Source organism: Maniola jurtina, chromosome 18 (genome assembly GCF_905333055.1).
Source record: "Maniola jurtina chromosome 18, ilManJurt1.1, whole genome shotgun sequence".
Taxonomy (NCBI): Eukaryota; Metazoa; Arthropoda; class Insecta; order Lepidoptera; family Nymphalidae; genus Maniola; species Maniola jurtina.
In genome coordinates, this window is record NC_060046.1 from 9,088,510 (window position 1) to 9,103,222 (window position 14,713).

General features: G+C 35.6%; 1 protein-coding gene across 3 annotated transcripts in view; it reads left to right on the forward strand.

Annotated features, from left to right (window-relative positions):
- LOC123874418 (protein unc-13 homolog B) overlaps positions 1 to 14,713 on the forward strand; it is a 419,803-nt gene that overhangs the window by 317,593 nt on the left and 87,497 nt on the right. Inside the window, exon 1 of one of the 3 annotated variants that reach the window (XM_045919724.1) lies at positions 10,072 to 10,119. The exons of the other annotated variants lie outside the window; for them this stretch is intronic. The gene's annotated coding sequence lies outside the window, so the exon portion shown is untranslated. Of the gene's footprint in view, positions 1 to 10,071; positions 10,120 to 14,713 lie in introns of those variants that run through there. 3 annotated transcript variants of the gene reach the window in all.

The window sequence follows — 14,713 nt, forward strand, 5'->3', positions numbered from 1 at the left end:
GAGATTTCCCTTCTTTATCAATCAATTGAACAGCTAAAACGGTAGAGATAATATGATGTACCTAAATAAAACATTCTTATCTAACCGGAACGTGGAATATATTTTACCTTATTTATAAAAAAAATATTTATAAGCTCTAAGGTACGAAAGCACTGTAAATTTAGAACCTACGTCGGCGATGTTAAAAATATACCGACGGGTAAGATTATGCAATGCAATTAAAAATAATCCGGGGTTGTTTTGGGGACGCGGACCCAAATTCTAAATGTCGGCGTGGTTTTACATTCCGGAGTATTTCATCTTCTGAAACTTATTTTAAAGACAAAAGCTTTAGGAGTATTAATATTTTACTTTATTTTATGAAATTAAGAAATCAGTACTCAGAAAACAAGTTAAGATCAATGGTAACCTTTGATTAAGTATCAATTAAGCCAAGATCGTGACGTGCGAAATTCAAAAATCAACAAAGTAACCAATTACGATGTCATAATATGCAGTGTAAGTAACTAAACGTAAAACTAAACTTCATGTAGGTAAAGGGGCTAATGATACTGAAATAATAATATTATAAAGAAATAGGGCATATTAGTAACATATAAATAATGTCCTATTTTAATTGACAAAGTTGCTAAAAGATTGTTCTCGAGCACTAAAGCACCTATAGATATGTAAATTATTCTTTAGTGCTCTTTTTTATATTCTATAGTTTAGAAAATATAACTTGCCAGTTAAAAATAATTGCTACAGTATTCAGCAGTCCTAGAATGCAAGAACGTGTAATAAAATAATAATTTAAGGTAAATTAATTTCTTCAGCATTTTGTGTGACATCATCATAAAACTCATTCAGTATAATGTAGTTTTGCCAGGGTAGACGTATAATTCATACTTTCATACTAATATTATAATTGCTAAAGTGTCTCTGTCTGTCTATCTGTCTGTCTATCTATCTGTCTGTCTGCTACTTTTTCACGGCCCAACAGTGTAACAGAGTCTGACGAAATTTGGTACAGGGATAGCTTATATCCCGGAGACGGACATAGGCTACTTTTTATCCCGGAAAATCATACAGTTCCCACGAGATCTATAAAAATTTAAATCTATGCGGACGAAGTCGCGGGCATCATCTAGTAAAATAAATAAATTACGTTATTATGTTCTGCTCTAGACTAGAAGCATTTCTATTGAGATTCCAGCTCGTATTACTCTATTCATCCATAACATTTGTACTGGATTCAGAGTACGTAATATAATGGAATAATATTTTTATTTATCGCGAAGAGTATTTGGGTCAAAATGCTTGTTGTAGATCAACACACGCCATCGAGCAATTAATATAAATGTCTGGGGAGCTAGTAAATACGAGAGGCATATTTTTAGCATTTTTTTAATATCGTGTCCAACAAAAATGAAAGTAATAAGAGCTCTGATGGTTTCGATCAATTGAATCAATTCGATAGGTAGTTAAAAACAGATTACAATTCAATATACTTAAGTACCTACCTACATAATGTTTGGTGCTGGATTATCGGATGATTGCAATTATAATAACTAACTACATAGTTGAATCACCTGGCTTCGCAAGGGTAAAAAGAACCTTCTGCTACAGAAACTATGTACTCGCAGATTTTCGTTAGTTTGTGGAACATTTTGTGAGAATAGCATTTTTAAACAGACTGACGCGGCAGGTACTTAGATAGTCTAAGGGTAAAAAAAAGAATAAAAAGCCTACCATACTAGGTATGGTAGGCTTTTTATTCTTTTTTTTTTGACAGCCTCTCTGGTGCAGTGGTAAGCGCTGTGGTCTTATTAGTGGGAGGTGCCGGGTTCAATGCCCGGCAGGGGTTTGGAATTTCATATTTTTAATTATTTTCTGGTCTGATCTGGTAGGAGGCTTAAAATAAAAACCCAGGTAGAAGGCTTTGGCCGTCGTTAGTTACCACCCTTCTGGCAAAGTCGTGCCGCCAAGCGATTTAGCGTTCCTGTACGATGCAGTGTAGTATGGGTTTAATGAAAACTGCCATATCTACCCCTTCCAGGTTAGCCTGCTTCCACCTTAGACACTGAATAAAATAAAATAAAATCTATGAATTCTCTAACTTACCGAAACTACGACCTGCCTGGCGCATTTAATGGTTTAGAAGAATAGTACGTGTGAATGAACACGATAACAATGTGCGTTGAATTGGCGTATAATTGGACACCGCTTCCCAGCGTCTTATACGAGTACGACTAATAGACGGCCTTTGTCGGATAAAAATCGGTCTAAGACAAAAATCACTCATGGACAGTTCCATCCTACTGAAGTCTTATAACAATCTTTAGTTAGACAACGATTTTCGTCTGATATCCTATTTGTTTTATTTCATATGGAAAACCGACAGCTTAGTACACTAAATAGGCTTAGAATTAGATAATTTAAAGCTAATAATAGGTTTTCACAAGAATATAAAATAACAAACAAGGTTACCTACCTGGTAAAACACTGTCTGAAGCAAACAATGTATTTACAAAACGTTTCGTATAGTATAAAAACCTAATTTTTCGACTTATGTACCATGCATTCATAATGCCATAAAATAAGTCTATGCTGAATTCATAGATTCAATTTAGAAGACAAGAAGTGCAAATAATAATAATTAAAGAGTTTGGCCTGTTATTGGTTTTAAATAATGGTAAATATTATGTTAAAAAAATATGTCCTAGATGCACGTTGCACGTACTGTGAGGATTCTAATATATCTAGCTTCATTAGTACCTACGAGTGGTTTCTATTCCCATTAAGAGGGGTCTCTCCGTCACTCGCTTCATACAAACGTAGTTCCAATTTCATTTGAATATTAAGCAACCAAAGTCTATGAAATTTTGCAGACATATTCTAGAAACTAATATCTATGCCTGTGGTTTTCCAGATTTCCGTTAAAATATTCGGTTTCAAAGTTAAGCGGTCTTAAAAATTCACATACAAATCTTTGAGCCCCTGTAATTTTAAAACTACATATTTTTAGAAAAATCTAAAACACCACAGGTACAGATATTAGTTTTTAGAATATATCTGCAAAATTTCATCGACTTTGGTTGTTTAATATTCAAATGAAATTGGAACTACGTTTGCATGGAGCGAGTGACGGAGGGAACCCTCTTAAATATTAAATATCACGATAAGCGACATTACTTTCACATTTACATATTTTATTCCATCGTGACTTGTCATAATTGCTGAATCAGCGCGCCGCCATCTTTGAATTGGAACGCGACCAAATAATTCATACATAACTGGTGATATACCGCTATGTATAATATGATAATCAGGATTGAGGGCCTGTTTGTTCATCATAACCCAAGCTTGTGAATCCGCCACTGAGTAAACAGGTTCCCTAAGTGCCGTTTATGAGATTTATGACTTCTAAACTGGCATTAGTAGGGCTTATGGCCATAGAAGACATGATGCTTTTAGAATCAGCGATTTGCGATTTAAGTAGATAGAGCGATAGACACACTTTCGCATTTATAATATTAGTATGGATTGAAAAGTTGTATTAAATAGTTATTTTGATTGTGCAAAAATAACGCAAAACGAACTGATTGAAATCAAACTTGAAAACTTGAAAGCACACAATAGAAAAAGCTGCTCCTTATTTAGATAAAAATATTTTGTTTACTTACTAAAATTAAAAAAACAACTTTAACCTTAATAATGCTAGCGTTCCATTAAAGACGAAAAGTGGTACGCTCTAGTTATAAAGGCTAGGTACAAAGAAATTAGTTTTTTAATAAGTATTGACTTTGAAAGGCGCTTGCAATACAACTAATTAATAACAGCCGGTTGGCAAACTTCTAATTAATAGTTAATAATGCGCTCAAGTTACTTTGTCGATCGGCGATATTTATTTCATTTTATTTTACATTCACTCTGTGCTTTGTAGAGCGTCTTTTTGTTTTTTATCAACGTTAAAAATGTAACTTCGAGACTTATAAAAACAACAGAATTTTAATTAGAGCCTTCAGAAGAACTAATGACTCGACTAACTGGTTTCCAAGAAACAAATGGCTTGACCAATTATTTTTGAAACTTAATGGAATAAATGCGCCGTCACGAAGTCACTTCCTATTTCCATAATACAAGGCTCATTTGCTTAATTCAGTAGTCAATGTAACCAAGGACGTGAACGACCCCAGCTAATATATTTAACGATAGAAACAGAAAAAGAACCTTTGAAGAAAATATACTAGATTGAGAAAGTAGAAAATTATGTTAGTGTAACGGCATTATTATTTTATGCAATAAAGTCTATCCTGTCAATCTCACATAAATCTTTACGGGCCTTTTTGGGTTCCGTACGAGAAGGATACCAACGGGACCCTATTATTAAGGCTGCGCTGTGCGCTGTAAAAAGTATATAATCTTGTACGGAACCCTTCATGTGCGGGTCCGACTTGTACTTGACCGGTATCTTAGCATATTTATTGACAACCTCTCCCGCATATTGATTGACCGCAAGATTGTTGATAAAGCCAAAACTTCGCCCCGAAGCTTGGACTTAAATAGTATAACACAATAACAAAGAGACATAGGTCTCGTTAAAGTCACTAAGCAGTTTCAAACTTTCAGACTTAAAGTGTGATAACGATATTATATTGTACTCTACCTATAAATTGTGTATTTAGATGCTACTGTCTCATTCATACTTCTCTACTAATATTATAAATGAAAAAGTGCGTCTGTCTGCTAACTTTTCACGGCCCATCTGTTAAACTTATATTCGCATCCCAAAAAATGAAATAAGTTACTTTTATCCCGGAAAATCGAAGAGTTTCCTGTGGATTTTTGGAAATTTAAAAAAAAAAATCTGATTTCATTCCTCGTACACATCTGTCATATTTTCAGCTTTCCAGGTCTTATAGATTTAAAGCTAGGCATTAACGAGTCATTCAGTAAGACAAAACTTTTTATATATTTAGAATAAATAATAATTATCGCAGATCGCTTATTATAGAATATTCTTTTTAAGACGCTTTAATTTAAATTTCTTTTTTAATTTTTATGATATTTATATTACTCTCCAACGATGTTTTAAGGCATTTTTAAGGATCAATTTATGTAACGGACGTTACCGTACTTCGTCTTAAGAGACATAAATCTAAAGAGGAGTCACTCATTGACTGGCCGAATGATTTATTAACGCTGATGAAACCGGATGTCGAGTTTTTCTGTGGAAAAAATATAATAAGGGATACTTTTTGGAATGATCCTCCAAGTAAAAGAGTACTTAAATATGTAAGTAATGGTACATTGCCGAATAATAAATGAACTTGTTAATAAACTCGTTCATACGACATAATCCCTTACTAGACGACTTCATCCGCGTGAATTTAGGTTTTTTTAAATACTACGGATTTTTTTTATTTACAGAGATTAAAAGTAATCTAATATGTCATTTTCCAGTCTTAAAATCTAGTCATAACTATTATCATCAACCGACAGACGTCCATAGCTGGGCATAGCTTTCTTGTAGGGACTTTCACACATCTTGGGCTGCGCCGCGCCTGAATCCAACACTCATTGCGACTCGTTAGATGTCGTTTATCTATCTAGTGGGGAGTCTTCCAAGATCCATACGAAAATCATGTCAATCTCTTACTCCATTGCGGCGTGATTGAAGGATAAACCAACAAACAAACATACTTTTACAGTTATAATATTAGTAAGATCCGATAGGTAGATTTTTATATCAATAAAATGCTAAAGTGAAAAGATTTTATTTAGAGAGGTACTATAATAAAAACTCATGTTATTTATAAAAATCACAAATTTTATGACGTGACAAAAAGAGTTTAATGGTAACACTAGATAATAATAATAAATTATAATAACACCCTACGTAAACAAAATAAAGTAAAGAATACAGAGAAAACAGTAAAGAGGTATGAAAGAGTTTATTTCATTGTTCCTCGTTAGGTTTAAACTATCGTAAAATCCCAGGATGGTTGTAATACCCATTCGCAACGTGAAAGCCTTTATACTTGTTTACATAACGGTGATCTAAATAGATTGCACGATGCTACAGAGAAATCTAAGTGGCACCTTGGCGCAGCTATATTGCGTACATTTTAGTGATAAGGGCGTGACTATGATGTTACCATTTTGCTCCAAAGTATTACTCGTAACATAACCCCAGCTTACATTCAGCTCTCAGCGTCATCAATCTTCATCTTGCTATATTCCAGGTTCTAAGATATAACTTGTATCGGTTTATTTTTCTAATTTTTTGCGCACATCATAATATGCACTTAGGCACCGGGCGTGTTTGGAATCCGTGTAACTTGTGAAGTAACTGTGTATTTATGATTGTGTCTAATTCTGTTGTATAGATAACTCTTAACTAAATTGGAGGTCTAAATCTAGTACTATCCTTTTCTGTAGGGAGCATTATGAAATACATAGCGATATCTTTATACCTGTCATTTTAGTTCAGTTTAGAGCTATATACGACAGAATTGACCACACTTTTAGATATTAGAAACGAAACTGATAAGGCATAATATATTTTTAGATGCTCAGAGATAAAATGAACGACTTATTTTGGAACCCAGTAACGACTAATACTTATATTAATTACTCTATCACAGAATAGAGTCGAATGTTGCAACTTGCAACTATAAAATTAGATATATTTGTATTGTGGTTAGTATCCCAATGAAAGTGAACATACCGCTCACTTCTATGTAATATTATTATACTAGGTAATCAAAGTTTACATTCAGCTGTAAGCGACGCTTCCTCGCTGTAAGCATACTCGAGTAAACATACTCGCATTGCTCCTTCACCTATTCCCGCTTTGCCGTTGCGTTCTCAAACACACCTGAATGTATACACTGAGAAAATTATATCGTTTGAGAGAGGATTGTAACAGCTAGTCACGTAGAAACCTTTGATGGCCAAAATCGAAATTGTTAGAGCCTTTGACAAAATATTTGGTTCAGAGAAGGGAATGTACTTAAGTAAAGGTTTTCTCGACAACTATCTCTACCTTGCGTTAACGTGCGTAGATAAAATTTCTGTTTCTTTGATGAAAATAAAAATATTAGACTGCATCATCACTTACCACCAAGGCAGCTTGCAATCTAAGTTGTATCTGAATTAAAAAATGAAAAATAAAATCTATTTCCTCGTCCATCTGGTCTCTATTATCGTCTGTACAGATAGAAAAGGCTATATTTTATTGGAGATCTGCCGTCTGTTCAGTACGATTGCCCCGCGAGACGTATTTTCGGAGCGAGAAAGTTTTTGTCTCAATATTCACGATAATATTGTCATGAGGATCAGGTGGATAACGTTCGACATAAATTCATACTTAATATTATAAATACGAAATTCTGTCATGTCTTTGTTCGCCAGCTCCTTCCTCATTTTATAGGTTACTAGAGGATGCCTACGACTTCATCCGCGTAAATTTAGGTTTTTAAAGATCCTATGGGAACTGTTTGATTTTCCGGGATAAAAAGTAGCCTATGTCCGTCCCCGGGATATAAGCTAACCCTGTACCAAATTCCGTCGGAATCGGTTAAACTGTTGGGCCGTGAAAAGGTAGCAGACAGACAAACAGACAGACACACTTTCGCATTCATAATATTAGTATGGATTTAGAGCCTCAGAAACAGGCGCGTTTTGGGGGTTGATATTTTCTTGACAGGGGTCCATGAAATTTTAAAATTCTGAAAGTGGTCCATGGCTGCCAAAAGCTTAAGAAACCCTTGTCTAAAGTGTAAATAGCACGCTTATGTTTAACGAGTTCATATCCATAACTTTATATTAATTTATTATTCTTAATTTTGTTTTCTATCTTCAAATGAGTCAAAACAGATAAAATTCATGAAAATGTAGCTGGTTTTCTATGGAAATTAGAACATGTTTTTCCTATATATTTTTGTATCATACACTAGTTTCATAAAAATGCTTCGTGTAGATTTACAATTTTGCATGGCTATACTCAGCATCCCAGCTATTCAATTGTGTGCCATTAAAAAGTATATCACAAGTTTTACGATGTATAAAATATTTTAAAAGCTTCACGAAACAATTTCAATACATTGTGATTACAAAAGAATAAAGAACACAACATTTATAAAAATATATTTTGTATCAAATATTATCAAAAACAGGCAAAATAGGAGATTAGTTACCGGTCTTTCTAATGGGCTTCCGCGTTGGTCTAGCGGCTTGATGGCAAGCACACAGATTTTTGCTTGAGTCAAGCATGTAAGCTCGCATGCAAGCGTTTACAATGTTTTCTTAACGCTTGAGTTTAGGAATTACGTGCTTGATAGTGACTGATGCGATTTTATAATTTTGCTTGACGCGACGTTTGGACAGTGTTCGGGAAATGAGAAAATTGCCTTTCGCTGGCTGAAGCTGCTTGACGGGCGCATCAAGCTACGTGCTTGCAATCAAGCTTGATCGTCGTGGAAACCCTTTAGGATCAGCGCAGAACAAGCACGCCGATAGGAGTTAAGGCGTGGTAAGTGGTGGCGAGTAGAGTTGACTAAGTCAGCTAGTGAACTAGGGATGTTATGGATATATAATTTCGGATTCGGATATGGATATGGATATTGGTAAAAAATAATATCGGTTTCGGTTACGGTTATGGATATTAAATTATTTCGGATTATCCGATAGTTTCGGTTACGGATATTAATTTTTTAAGGAACTGTAAAATGTGAACTGATAAAGGTGTCGCATTCCAGCGGAGTACACAGTTAATTCATACGAGTGTAGTATTTAGTTAGACTCCGCCCTATCCGAAACTATCCAAAACTTTTATTACGGATTCAGTTACGGTTACGGATATTTTTTTATTTCGGATATCCGATAGTTTCGGTTACGGATATGGATATCCATAACAACACTATAGTGAACTAATCTTGCTCATAATAAACTTACATTAGCCGCCACTCGGCGCACCATGCGTCTAATCGCCTTCACTCGGCGTGCTCGGTCTGCACTGGCCCTTAGATAAGATGTGTCTTTTGAGTGCATCCCGAGCAAACGAAGGTTGACTCTTGAATTACTGAATTAAATTTTGTAAACACGCTCTAAAAACTAAGAGATATCTGTCTGTAATTTATCAAGCTTTCGTAAAAAAATGTAGTTTCAAAGTTACACGGGCTTAAAGATTCACAGTTTCATTAATAATAATGATGTAACTTTTTTAATTTAACATTTACTGAAACGGCTCCATAGGTCAATTATTTGGCTATACAGTCATGTGATATATTAGGTGGTGACATTTCAAACCCTGGGAGCAAGGTTGAGTTTCATGAATTATTATTATTCATTAATTACATGGTGGTGGCCTCGGGTGCTACCCTCGTTTTAGGCTTGAGCATCTTTAATTGACAAGTTTTATCTTTTTCCGTTGAAGAAATGTGTGTTCATTTTCGTATACTAGATTATACCCGCCACATCGTCCACGTAATATTTGGTTTCCTGAAAGTCCCATGGGAGCTCTTTAATTTCCGGGTCAAAAAGTATCCCATATCTGTCTTCTGGTTACTAACTGTCGCAGTACCAAATAAATAATGCTCGCGGCTTGGATTTAGGTTTTTAAAATTCTTGTGGACTCAGGAGATTATCTGGGATAAAAGTAGCCCATCTTTACGATGCAAGCCTTTCCCAGGATTCAACCTATGTTTGACCCAAATTTCATTGAAATCAGTTAAACGGATGGGCTGTGAAAAGCTGGCAGACAGAAAGACACACTTTCGTATTTAATATTAGTATAGATTAGTATGGATAAGGTAGTAGAGACAAACGAGTAGATAGTCGGAAAAGTCAATCGTCCCGATTCATTACACGGTTTTAATCGGAACTATAAACATGTTTACGGCGTTGACAAATCCGTGTTGTGCTGAGCGACCGAGCTCACAGGTGGACGTTGGGCGCGGCGACGATATCGAGCGCCAAGCGACGGCGCGCGCATTCGCCGTTCAGTTCTCGCTCAAACGAGGCCTCTACCGCCCGCGTTCAGTGTTAGATGCGCCACGGCCTCGCAGCACCGGCCGCGCGGCGGTCAACCCGCCACCGCCTCGCACCGACCCGACCCCTATCACTCGTACATAGGTGCCCAAACCCCTTACCTGTAACCCCTCGGAGTGGTAAACAAACGCCCATGTGCTTGTGTTGTGAAGTGATGTAGTACACGTGACACGCGTAATTACTAATCGATTAATCGTAAACTAACCCTCAAATTACCACCTCCTAATATTTGGGTCATTTTTAACACTCATAGGTCAGATGAGTTGTTAAAAATGACGGAAACGCTGAACGCGCGTGGTATGAAACTACTTGCTTAATTAACGTATTTCTTACGAACTAAAATATCTTGCCTATTATACACTATACTACTTTGTAGCTTTAAAATTGCGATGGAATACTAAAATGACTGAAATACAATATAAAACTATCTCAGTACCGATAAATTGATGATTTATGTATTTTTTACTAACGAAAGGGTCGTTAAAATGACGAGACAGCTCGACGCGCGGGCCATGGCAATATTTCATTGATGATTCATGCAGACTGTAGAGCGAGCATAATCGGCCGTAGCATCTGGCCGGATGGTGCTACGCCGTAGCCAGCAGCATCTACGAAGTGATGCCAAGTACATTATTGAAATAGTTGGCAAGCAAACTTTCAAGCAAACATCTGGAGGTTCAATGTGAATTAAAAATCGTTTCAATTGTGCCAACGGCGAATGTATAAAGTATTGGTATTTGATTTCCTTAGAAGACGATTTTTTTTAGTAGAATTCAATGCAAGATAATAAAAAAAACTTCACTACGGTACGTCAAATATATTACGTACGTGAGATATATAACCAAAACTGGGGTCCAAAAGACCATCGTATTAATTTTTTAACATCTATTTATAATCTAAATAAGACCGCTTACTAAATCTTTTCAATTGAAGCCTTTTCAAAAAAATCTGTACAAAGAATGTCTTTGAGATTGATAAAATATTAAACAAACTGTTACAAAAGGGTTCAGCCTTGACGGTTCTTTGAAAAACGACAATTTACAAGGAAGGCGACACTGAATGGTTTCCAAGAACATTAATTATTGTAGGTCAACATTAATTTATCAATCTATATTAAACATAATTACAGTAATCATTTTAGGGCGGACGTAAGGTGGACGTACATTTTCTACTATCGCCTGAGCGTCTACCCCATTGAGTACTTATGTAGGTATAGAGTGATCGCACGCAAGTATGAACTGTTGGCAGACGTTAGAACGGACTCAAAATCACACCGATCGCAGAACTAGTAACACAGTGTCGCGAGCGATGAATGTTTCTCGCGAGGATTCCCGACGGATTTTCTTTATTTAACGAGAAATATGGTTAGATGTGCAGTTCCAAGTTGTAGCAATGATTCACGGAGGCAAATTAAAATAAACAATGATATTTCTTATCATCGGTAAGTTGTATAACTTTAATATTTTTATGAATTTACTCAAGGTGTAAACGGGTAGCGGGCAGGCGCGCGGGCAGGTGTACTCCGCTTGCGAAGCCGCGCCGCCCGCTTCCCCTCGACACGAGTGTTGTGCGTAGCTCGATCCAAATATTTTATCGACTCGTGGTATCGACTTGTAACAAGAAATAATTTAAATTTTTATTCTATTGTAATTAATTACGTTAGAATTAAAAACAAGCAGATTATTTTTTATACATCAATTAATTATTATTTGTTGAAAGTATTATTATTTTACCTGTAAGTAATAGTGTGTAAGTAGTATTATAATACTAAGAGAGTGAGTATCGGCCGATTGTGAATTGGTTTTGTAGGTACCAAGTACAAACTTTATCAATTAAAAATTACAATTAATTCGATTAATTACTTGAATTCCAGATTTCCGAAAAGCCGTGAAATGGCAAATAAATGGGTCAAAGCGATAAAAAGGCGTAACTGGGAGCCTAATATCAGAAGTGCCGTATGCTCCATACATTTTAGTCCTTCGTCCATTTCAGAAACAAAGCGTGGACTTCGCAAGCTGGTTGAAGGAGCTATACCAGAACTTCACCTTGAAGTAAGATTTTACTGAACTATATACAAATAAGTACTAAAAATAAATTATAATTGATTTTTGATCACACAAAAAACATTTTTTTATAGTATTCAATCAAAATTTAACCTTAATAGAACGTAAAACTGTGATTTAGTTTTTATTTGCGTTTGATTTTTAAATATTATTGTGTATTATAGTTAAGTATGTCCTTGTGTTTTATTCTGCTACAAAAAAGATTAATAAATATGAGTGTATATTATTATAATATTAAGTATATCCCTGTTTTATTCTGCTATAAAAAAGATTAATAAAAATTATTTTATATTCTAACTGTGCATACTCCTGTTTTATAAATCTCCTAATTAAAAATTCAGGTGTTTGGGGACGCCCGTCAGAAGTGAAGTTTGTACGCATTTTGAATGGTGGCTATTTTTTCTAATTTTAAAAACAGTTTCCTCTCTTATGATCACAGGACGCCTCAGATATCGATTTTGCGGCCTAAAAATAGAGGAAAATCAAAATGGTGGCCACTTTTTCCCAGATTTCGATTTTGAAAATATCGGTCCACAGTGCCGACTTGACGAGCAGAGTTATAGGGCACTATGAAAGATGAAAGTTAGGCACTTATGAGTAGACACTGCGTAATATGTAGGTATGACGTGTTTCCACGATATCACTAATGATAAGATGATAAGAAAATTATTACCATAATATTAACAAGTAAAAATAACAAGACCTCAGCCAGCATTTCGAATTAACCCTTTGTTACTTTTATGGGGTTCGAATAAAAATGCCAGTTTCCGAAACAAGAACGTTTATTTTATTTATCGACGGACGCAAAATAAATATAATAAGTATTTGGTTTTATTTTCACAAGTAAGTTTACAAAAAAATATTTAGTTTATATCTTAAGATAGGAATTACTAATGTAGGTACGATAACTTCATTGGTAAAACTTCACGTTAAAATCATGGCGCATCACTATCCAACGGACTCTGCCGCGATATCTATAAGTTAATATGTATAGAACAACTGCTTACACTTGGCATAAAGGCGCGTGAGCGATATACTCGCTCTATACCTACATATGTACTCAATGGTCTACCCTCCCCAGCAGCCATAGCGTTTAACCCGGTATCGTTGTAACGATCGAACCGAACACCTTCGTTATGGCCGGGTATAGGATATACCCCTATAAAGTTTGAGGTATCAAAATATGGGTTTGATAATAATTTTTTTAATAACTTGGCTGTTGTATAGTAAGTAAACCGGATAATGCCCGCGACTCCGTCCCCATAGATTTAGTTTCCACCATTTGGATTCCGGGACAAAAAGTATCTTATGTCCATCCCTGGGATGCAAGCTATGTCTATACGAAATTTTGTCAAAATTGGTGGAACGAATTGGCTATGCTAGCAGACAGCAAGACAGACACGCTTTCACATTTAAAATAATCACACTCCCGTGCTATTTTAGCTAAGAGAGCACGGGAGTGTGATTGAAGTGTTGGATGTGAAGCTCTTGCCTTTCCTGCCAAATAAAATATGCCCAGATATGAGTAGATGGCATGTATACTAAGATCCTTAGCTCCAGCTACTACGAATCTGAAGCCACAGTTTTGAGTGATTCGAAAATAATAATCGGTGCTTTTAAAAAAGGGTTGGGTCTGCTATATCCGGCTACAGCGGCGCCGGGTTAAAGAGGAAGCTCATGGAAGCTACGAAACACTCAAATGCGATCAGATCCCTGATTCACACCGAGCCAAAAACCAGATGCTTAGGTTGTTGAAAAGAAGCAATTACTCGGGCACCATAAGCCATAAGGCAACCTTAGGTTAATAAGCCTTCTTAAAATGCAGGACCGGGTGTCTTGCCAAACTGTTTACACTTATGTAATAGTTTCCTTTTAAAGAAACTGCATAATATCTCGGAAAAAGCGTTCTCCCTATGTTAACTCCATACATGTTCTTCTTTACAATAGTAAAAAACAGAGAAAGAGAAAAAGGGATCCTGTGCATTGCTAGGCGGTTGTCGTAATGCATGTTTGTCTTCACGAATATTATGTTATTAGAATAGATAAAATTAAACGCAGTTTTGAGCATTTCTACTCTATGCATAATTATAACTTGCTCATCAAGCATAATACCTGCTGAAGACCCAGTAAGGTCAGTTGCAAAGTCAGTAAAGACGAATAACGTACATATATCTACGTACGTAACATAAAGTTTGTCTCTTAATAAGGAAGATAAAAAGTGTTCTCTATTTGTTGCTAACGACTTGGATAATGTGCTCATTAACAGATATTATCCACCTAGTGAGAAAAGAAAAACGAGGTCATTAGGTTTACGATGGGTAATGATGGAAACTAAAGAAAGCTATAACTCAGCGGATCCTTTATTTTTTTCGTGGGGAAATCCTCATGGACACCACTGCGCCCGAATCCTGTGTTATCTTTTTGAATACTTGCTTTATCTGCATAATTGATAAACGAATTATTGGTTTCCTACGCTAAATATGAAGTTTATTGTAGTTATCGAGTCGGTTTTTGCGTCGAAGTGAACTTCATATTATGAAATTCACAAAATATATCTGAAAATGTTCTGGAATTTATTTTTATTGTCATCCAAAATTTAATTTATATTCACTCTG